Genomic DNA, 8,383 nt, shown 5'->3' on the forward strand with positions numbered 1-8,383 from the left:
GCACTTTGCCTTACTCTTATTATCATTATCATCATTGATGAGCGTGTATCAACGAGTTTGATCTCACGGCCTTGACGAAATATCATTGTCGCTATAATGCAATCGTTCTTAGTTTTTTTATTTTTTATTTTTTATTTTTTATTTTTTTTTTTTTTTTTTCTTAAAACTAGTCAAATAAATATAATAATTTTATTAAAAGAGAAATTGTCCGATAGTCTGAATTTCTATCTATCTGTTTAAAACGTCGTAGTAAATTCGTTTATATGTAATTCCGTTTGTAGTTTAGAGAATGAATAAGAGAAGAATTAGAGTATACTTTTCGTAGGCTTTTCAAAAGTACTACTTTAATAGTTACTTCTCGAAATGGAATTTAGTATCGGGGAAAAGGAGAGAAAGCCTTTTTTGGTAAAGGATTTGCTCGTTTGATCGGCAAAGAATTGAAGAGGGGTTGTATTGTTCGTTGGCCTGTTAAACTTTCATCCCTTCCTATCTCTATCTCTCTCTCTCTCTCTCTCTCTCTCTCTCTCTCCTAATTTTCTCTTCCTCTTTTTCTCCCTTTCTTTCTTTCTTTTCAGATGAGATATACCGACGATCTACCACGAAGGTCTCAGCCAAGGTTTATTGAATAATAAGGCTAAGATTACAGTTCTAGCCAGTGTATCTCGATCTCCAACCGAACATCACGACTCTTTCTCTCTCTCTCTCTCTCTCTCTCTCTCTCTCTCTCTCTCTCTCTTTGACCCGAATTTGTCGAAGCTTTAGATAAAAATAAATTGGAACGCAAGTACGCTCGTTTTCAATTTACTTTTGAGAGCGCAAGTGAATTATGTTTAACCGCGAGATTGATTCACTCTCTCGTGGCCATGTAATTTCTCTCTTTAACGAGAATTTCAACTTGTTATCGTCGTTTCATTCGAAACACAAGGAATGATGGCAAGTCTGAATTAGAATAGTAGAATGACTGAGAATGGTGGTATACGATATTAATAATAAAAAGATCTTTTGTACAAGTTGACTTTCTCTTTTTTTTTTTTTTTGCAGGATATAAAAGAAGAGGAAGGAAAGGATCTTATATATATATATATATATATATATATATATATATATATATATATATATATACGCACACACACATGTTGTCTTAAAAGGATTTATCGAGATATACTAAAAGGACCTCTTTTTCTTTTTTTTTTCTTTTCTGCTTTTCTTCTTTTCTTCCTTTCTTCTTTTTTGTCAAGTTAAGAAAGAGAATACGAAATTTTTACCTCTGGAACATCGTCCTCTTCCATTATTCCCGCTCTGTGATCATTTCCCGCTCACAGATCTCTTTCATGGTCCATGATTATGTGTATTCTGTTTTCACAAATTTTTCTGATCTATCTTCTAAGAATTTTACCTCAGAAATATATACCTGCTCAGGTAGAAAAGAAAAGCAAACTGTTTCGTTTTCGTTTACTTTTTAGTTTTCGTTTTCGTTTCTCTACAAAATCGTTCAACTATATTTTTCTTTCTATACCGGTAATAAAACGTAATACTTATCGATTATGATCTTTTTTTTATTGGATCATCCGATAAATAATATTGGAATTTGTAGTATTTTATACATTTAAATAGTTAATAATTATTTTAATACATTTAAAATATTAGTAGTTTATATTTAAAATTAGATGCAGCTATAAAATATATATCATACTATTGCATTATATATTCAATTCTATTATATTATATTCTTGGGTTAATTAATGTGATAATATTTTGTATGTAGATATATATATATATATATATGTGTGTGTGTGTGTGTGTGTTTATATATATATATATACATAAATTATATTATTAATATAATTTATATTATTAATATTATTTAATATTATTTATTAGTATAAATTATATTATTAATATTATTTAAAACTACAATTATTATATTTCAATAATTAATTTAAAAAATAAATTGTTTATTCATAATTTATAATCAGATAAGTGACAAATTTGTTTTATCAATTTTATGATACAACTATATAGTTATTCATGCATATTATTAATTTCGTCCTTCGTAATTTCTTAATAAAGATCTTGTTAAACACTTTGAAACGAGTGAGAGAACTTGTCTACCTTCAAACAGGATACGATTTTTCAATGGCGGCACTTTTACTTTTATGTATAATTCAAATCATTTTTTTTCTGACTTGTGAATATACTTTACTTTTCTTCCTTTTTTTTCTTTTTTTATCAGGAATTTTTTTTTATTTCTTTTCTTTTTATTACCGATTAATTATACGATAATACGTGAATAAGGATATATATATATATACTCAATGTATATCTGAAGATATACTTTCTCATATCAATGGTGGAGACTCATGAAAGCTAGGAAGGAAGTATCAAACTATAAACGTAGCAGTATTCATTGCATCCGTTCGACGTATTAGTATAATATGTACAAGCATTACAATTTACCCAATCGATTCTTGTCAACCGTTTGTATATTGGATAAATTGTCTAATACCTTTTTTTTTTCTTTATTAGTACTACATTATAATAATATGATGTTATGTATAAGGTGTATATATATATATATATATATATATATATATATATTATATATTTTAATTCATTATAATATAATAATATAATAAATATGAATTATAATATAACATAATCAAAAAAAAAAATATATATATATATAAAAATATTATAATATAATATTTTTATTATAATAATAAAAATATTTCATTTTAATATATTATTTTAATATAAATATTTTAAATTAAAATATTAACGATAACATTGATCATATATCTAAAAGATCATTAATTTTCATCGTCATATTATATCCTAATCATAATAATATATGTAGAAATTAATTAAAATTCTGACTATCGACGTTAGAAATAATTGAAATGATAATAATAATAATAATAATAATAAATAGGAAAAAGAAGAGAAAAAAGAATTTCTTTCATTCTTACGAAATAAACGAAGAGTAATCGTTGAAGCAAAACACGTACGTATGCTGTATTTCGAAATACGCGGTAGATTTCGCGCGGCTTACGATCGAATTCGATTCTTCGTAGAGCGTTAGACCGGTCGGCGGAAAGGACCGAACGACGTGCCGAAGTCCGACGTAAACGGCCGAAGTTGAACGATGTAAGCACGCACGATCTTCGTAGCGGGAGTCTCGAACGGTGCGTCGGTCAGTTCGAATCCAGCTTTTCGCGACGAACAAACTAATTCGAGATAGATTGATATCGGTCATAATCTTGTACAATAATCCGAATAAAGAGAAATATTTGTATTTGTTTTACATTAATAATAGATTTAGAACAAACGATGACGACGTGTGAGCAATTACGTGGTACAAGGAAGACATGTAGGTGAGAATATTCGTGATAAGAGAAATCGTAGAAAACCGAAGGAAGGAAGAAAAAAAAAAAAAGGAAAGAAAATACCTGATATAAAAGTAAAACCGGTAAAAGTGGTAATAGCGGTGGAAAGAAGAAAAAAAAAGAAAGAGGAAAAAAAAAGGAACAAGAAAAAAGAAGAAAAAGGAAAGCAGACATTACGGTTTCGAAAGTGTCAACTATTGTGGAAAACAACGATCGATCATTCATCTTTCTCTTATTCTTTTATTATTCGTCATCTTTTTGCAAAGAAATCAACACGAAAACTCAAGGTAAGTTTCTGCCGGTTTCTAACCGCAACAACTCTTTCCATTTACGATTTGATCCGATAACGTTTATCGTATTTTACGTTATATTGTTGAACCTCTCAAGATCTCGTTATAAGTTTATTAAATGATACGTACGTATGTATAAGGTATACGTATGTTGGGTTCATTTAATTGGGTAATAATTAATACATATAAATAGTTGTTTTAAATTTACGTAGATATGTTTAGAAATGAGAAACGATATCGTCGAATTTAACTAAAACAGAATTATTTTTCTTTCGAAAACTAATATAAGAAATTCCCCTTTAGAGTCCAGTGACATCTCGCGGTGATGCATAGTAAAACGAACTTTTTTGGTGTTCTTTCATTTTTCTTTCGTTTTTTTTTTTCTTTTTCTTTCTTTTCTTTTCTTTTATTCGCTTATCGTTCAAAATTTCCTAAAATTTTTTTTCTTTCTTTCGACATATTTTTAGAAACGAATATTAAGAGACAGATATGCACGTAGTGTTTCAAATAATAAAGAAGCGTTGGTTTTTGTTGAAAACAATTTTTGTTTTGTTTTTAAATTCTAAAATACGTCATAAGCATATGACAGACATATCGTTTGCGATATTTATGAGTTATGACAGATTCGTACAATTATTTTATAGTTATCGAAAAGATTTTTTCTTTTTTTTTTTTCTTTTCCTCTTTTTTGTTTTGTTTTTCTTTTTTTTCTTTTTGATACGATAAGAAACATAACGTTTGACATTCTTTTTGTTCTTTTACTTGTTGATAGTTGAACGCGATAAAATCATATGATTTCTACACACATGTATATATGAATATATATATATATATATATATATGCATAGAGTGTTCAAAAGACAAACAAAAAAACATTCAATATTTATACTAATTATTTATAGAATATATTTATAGAATATATTTATAGAATATATTTATAGAATATATTTATAGAATATTGAATAGAAATGCAGAGTAAAAAAGATCTTAGTAAATATAGATCGAAAGATTATTCATTTTCGAGATATAAACATTTTTCCTCGAAAATTCAACAACATCTCTATCGTGTGTTCTGACGAGTCATTACATATTCGGTTTTTCGTAATTCTTTCAAATTATTATATCAGGCGAATAATACACTTTATTGTTTTTCAAATGTTCTCATAAAAAGGAATATAAAGAATTGAAATCGGGCGAGATCGACAGGGGGCGAGGGGTGGGGGGGAGGTGGAACGGGTTCAACGCAAAATTAGGATTCCGTCACGTCCAATTCAGCAATCAGACTGATTTACTGAAGACTTTGGTGAAGTTTTTAAAAATGTAACTTTTTAAACATCACGTAGACATCGAGTTGCTGACAACCGTTTAATTGCCAATAAAATTTTGGAAATTTAACGAGGACATTAAAAACGCGATTTATAAATACTAAGGGAAAAAGGATGTTGAGCAATAATAGAAGTCAGTAAGTCAATCGTGATACTAAAATGTTTGTATCTTGACCTTTCGACCTATGTTTACGAAAACTTTTTTACTCGATATATTATCTTCTATGTACTGTATAAAAATTAAATGTGATTTTTTTTTTAATACCCTGTATGTATATATATATATATATATATATGTGTGTGTGTGTGTGTGTGTGTGTGTGTGTGTGTGTGTACACATACACACATATATCTAATCATTTATCACGAAATAATGGGACATATATTAGGTGGTTATATAAATAGAAGTACTTGTCGAAGTTATAGAGGGTGATTCCCCTCTACGTGATTGCAAATAATACGGAAGTACGTATCTATATACATACGTCGAATGATGAATTAGGCGAATTTTAGAAGTTAAAGAAAATCGAATGATCCTGTACGATAATCTAACCGAATCAATTTGTTTTTGTTATTAAATATACGATAAAAATATTGAGCTCTATCGATATAAAGATATGGTGTTAACTATTAAGAACTAGAGTTAAGAAGAATTTTCGAAAGTTACCGGGGAGATGCAACAGAGCAGTAAAATCAGAACACATTCAACACAATGTGCGTCTTAGTTCGCGTTGCTCAGCCATCGGAATGGGTATGAAAGATTCTGCACCAATTGCAATTATCTACTTGGATTATTTGTTTTATATTCTTTTTCTTTTCTTTCTTTTTTCTTCTTTTTCTTCTTTCTTTAACGTCACCCCATCTATCACATATGTTTTGTGAAATTAGTGTTATTTTTTTTTTTTTGTTTTTTTTTTTTTCTTTTATCTACTTCATTATAATTCACGTCGTTTTATTTATGAAATAGGCGTAATTATTTTTTCTTTCATATCGATCATTTTTTCTGTTTTTACAGGCCACACGTCTGCTTTATTTTTATTTATTTATTTATTTTTTTTTCTTTTTAATTTACAAGTCAATTATTATTATTTTTCTTTTTTTTTCTTTTTTTTTTTATTCACGAATCAATTTTAATGTACGATTTCTTTTTTATTTTCACTTCTTCTTTTTTTATTTTTAATTTACAAGACAGACGAAATATCGATAATCATCTTTCACACGTATGTTTCATTCAACTATCGAATTATGATTATTTTTAAGTTATAGTTATTCCTTTTTATTTTTTATTCTTTTTATTTTATTTTCTTTTTTTATTTATTTATTTACAAGATACGCTAGAAAAAAAAATCGTATCAATGTAATCCTTCCTTTTTGTGATATGTTAATGAAGATTTTTGTTTCATAGATTCTTACATATGATATATTTATTTACTTTTCTTCCCTCCCCACCTCGGAAATCATGGATTTGATCGAACGTAACATTTTGATCGTTTTCGAGGTTAGACGAGATCATGAAACTAGTTCGAATGATCCAGTCACTTTATAGAGAAACGCGTTACAAATGTATTACTGACAAGTAAGAAAACTGACTACTCGATTTATTCCCACATTTATTAATAGAAAGCGAACGTGGAAATGATGAAACTTTCATATTACATTATTCTAGTAAGATAATAATGAACTAGTCAAGAGTTAAATCTCTTTTCGATAAAAATCATACGTTTACATAATTATCAATCGATATATCATTCGATTTCGTTTTTCTTTTTTTTTTCTTTTTTCTTTTTTCTTTTTTTTTTTTTTTTTTGATTATTTCAAACAAGAATATTCTTCAATAATTTCTTATGAATAAATTACTATTAATAGGGATAACAATAAATGAGATTGAGTCAATTTAAAAAAGATTTGTCAAAATTAAAGTTAAACTTGTTTATAATTAAGAAAATGAAGAATAAAAAGGTAAAATTAAAAGAATTAAAAAAAAAAAAAAAAAGAAAGAAAGAAAATAAATGTGGACCGTAAAAATATAAAAGAAGAATAACCATATCTATTTTGTAAATAAAACAACGTGAACAATAATAATATAATAGAGTTGTTAATGGAAATGATTAGAAAAAAGAAAAAAAGGAAAAAGAAAAAGGATAAAAAGAAAGGAGAGGACAGAAAATCGTTAAAAAATATTGTTAGTAAAAAAGAAAAAAAGAAAGAAAGAAAAAAAAATCGTCCCGTCGTTCTGAACATTGATTGAGAAATTTGATCGATCCTGTGGGATTGAGGATATTACGTTTATTGGATCAAACCGAAAATTCCCTAGGAAGATTTAAAACAATAATACTTAAACGATACATTAATTTCAAGCTGTTTAATGCTACTGCGTAGGTTGGAAAGGGAGCGAGTGGTGGTGGGTGGGGGGGGGGAAGTCTGTATGAAGGAGAGTGGGAAGAGGGCAAAGGTTCTCCTTCAGGCTGATTTCTTTTAAATCATAAATATCGCTGATCTAGGAATATGTTTTTTTCCTTTTTTTTTTTTTTTTCTTAATTAACTTGAAATTTAATCTCGACGTATAAAGGATCGTGATTTTCAACGATCGCGATCATTTTTGGTTGATTAATTTTTTTTTTTTTCGGGCAAATAATAAAAATAAAATATTTAGGTAAAAATAAAATGATTGTCGTCGTCATCGTTCGTCGTTTAATGACGACGATGAGATGATTTAAAATGTATCATTAGAAATTGCGAAATATCCGTTATAATTCTTAAAGATTAAACATTGAAATTAGAATAAGAATAAGGAGAAGAATGAAAAGAGAAAAAAGAAAAGATCGAAGTTATCGTCGAAACTGAAAGTGTTTGAAATAATTAGAAGGGACGAGAGAATTTATCTTTGATCTTTTTTTTCTTTTCTTCCTTCTCCTCCTACTCTCCTTATGTTTCTTCTCCTCTTCTTTCTCCTCCTTCATCTATTTTTTTTTATCAACGATCTCTTGTGAAAGAAAAAAAAACAAAAGCAAAAAGGAAAGAAAAAAGTAGTGCAGAGAGAGAGAGAGAGAGAGAGAGAGAGAGAGAGAGAGAGAGAGAGAGAGAGAGAGAGAGAGATACATGAACGATCAGCTCGGTCATGTGCGTCACATCAACGACGACGACGACGACGACGACGACGACGACGACGACGACGACGACGACGACGACGACGACGTCGGGTCAATCAACCGTCAGTGTTTATACTCGTTTGAACAACGACCCCGTAACAAATTGTTACCTCAGTTATACACCGAGGGGAATTATCCCGTCGTGCTTGTTCTACCAACGAATCACCCAGAGTTTCTGCCTTGTATAGTAAGCTCTCCCTCTGTTATATCGTCGTTAGTTGAGCCTTAATAAT

General features: G+C 28.6%; 1 protein-coding gene across 4 annotated transcripts in view; it reads left to right on the forward strand.

Moving 5' to 3' along the window:
* The first annotated feature begins 3,171 nt into the window (after positions 1-3,171).
* The window catches only part of LOC124424229 (patched domain-containing protein 3), a 53,284-nt gene continuing 48,072 nt past the window's right edge, over positions 3,172-8,383 (forward strand). For all 4 annotated transcript variants that reach the window (XM_046962994.1, XM_046962996.1, XM_046962997.1 and 1 more), the window contains exon 1: positions 3,172-3,673. The gene's annotated coding sequence lies outside the window, so the exon portion shown is untranslated. The remainder of the gene's footprint in view (positions 3,674-8,383) is intronic.

Source organism: Vespa crabro, chromosome 5 (assembly GCF_910589235.1).
Source record: "Vespa crabro chromosome 5, iyVesCrab1.2, whole genome shotgun sequence".
Taxonomy (NCBI): Eukaryota; Metazoa; Arthropoda; class Insecta; order Hymenoptera; family Vespidae; genus Vespa; species Vespa crabro.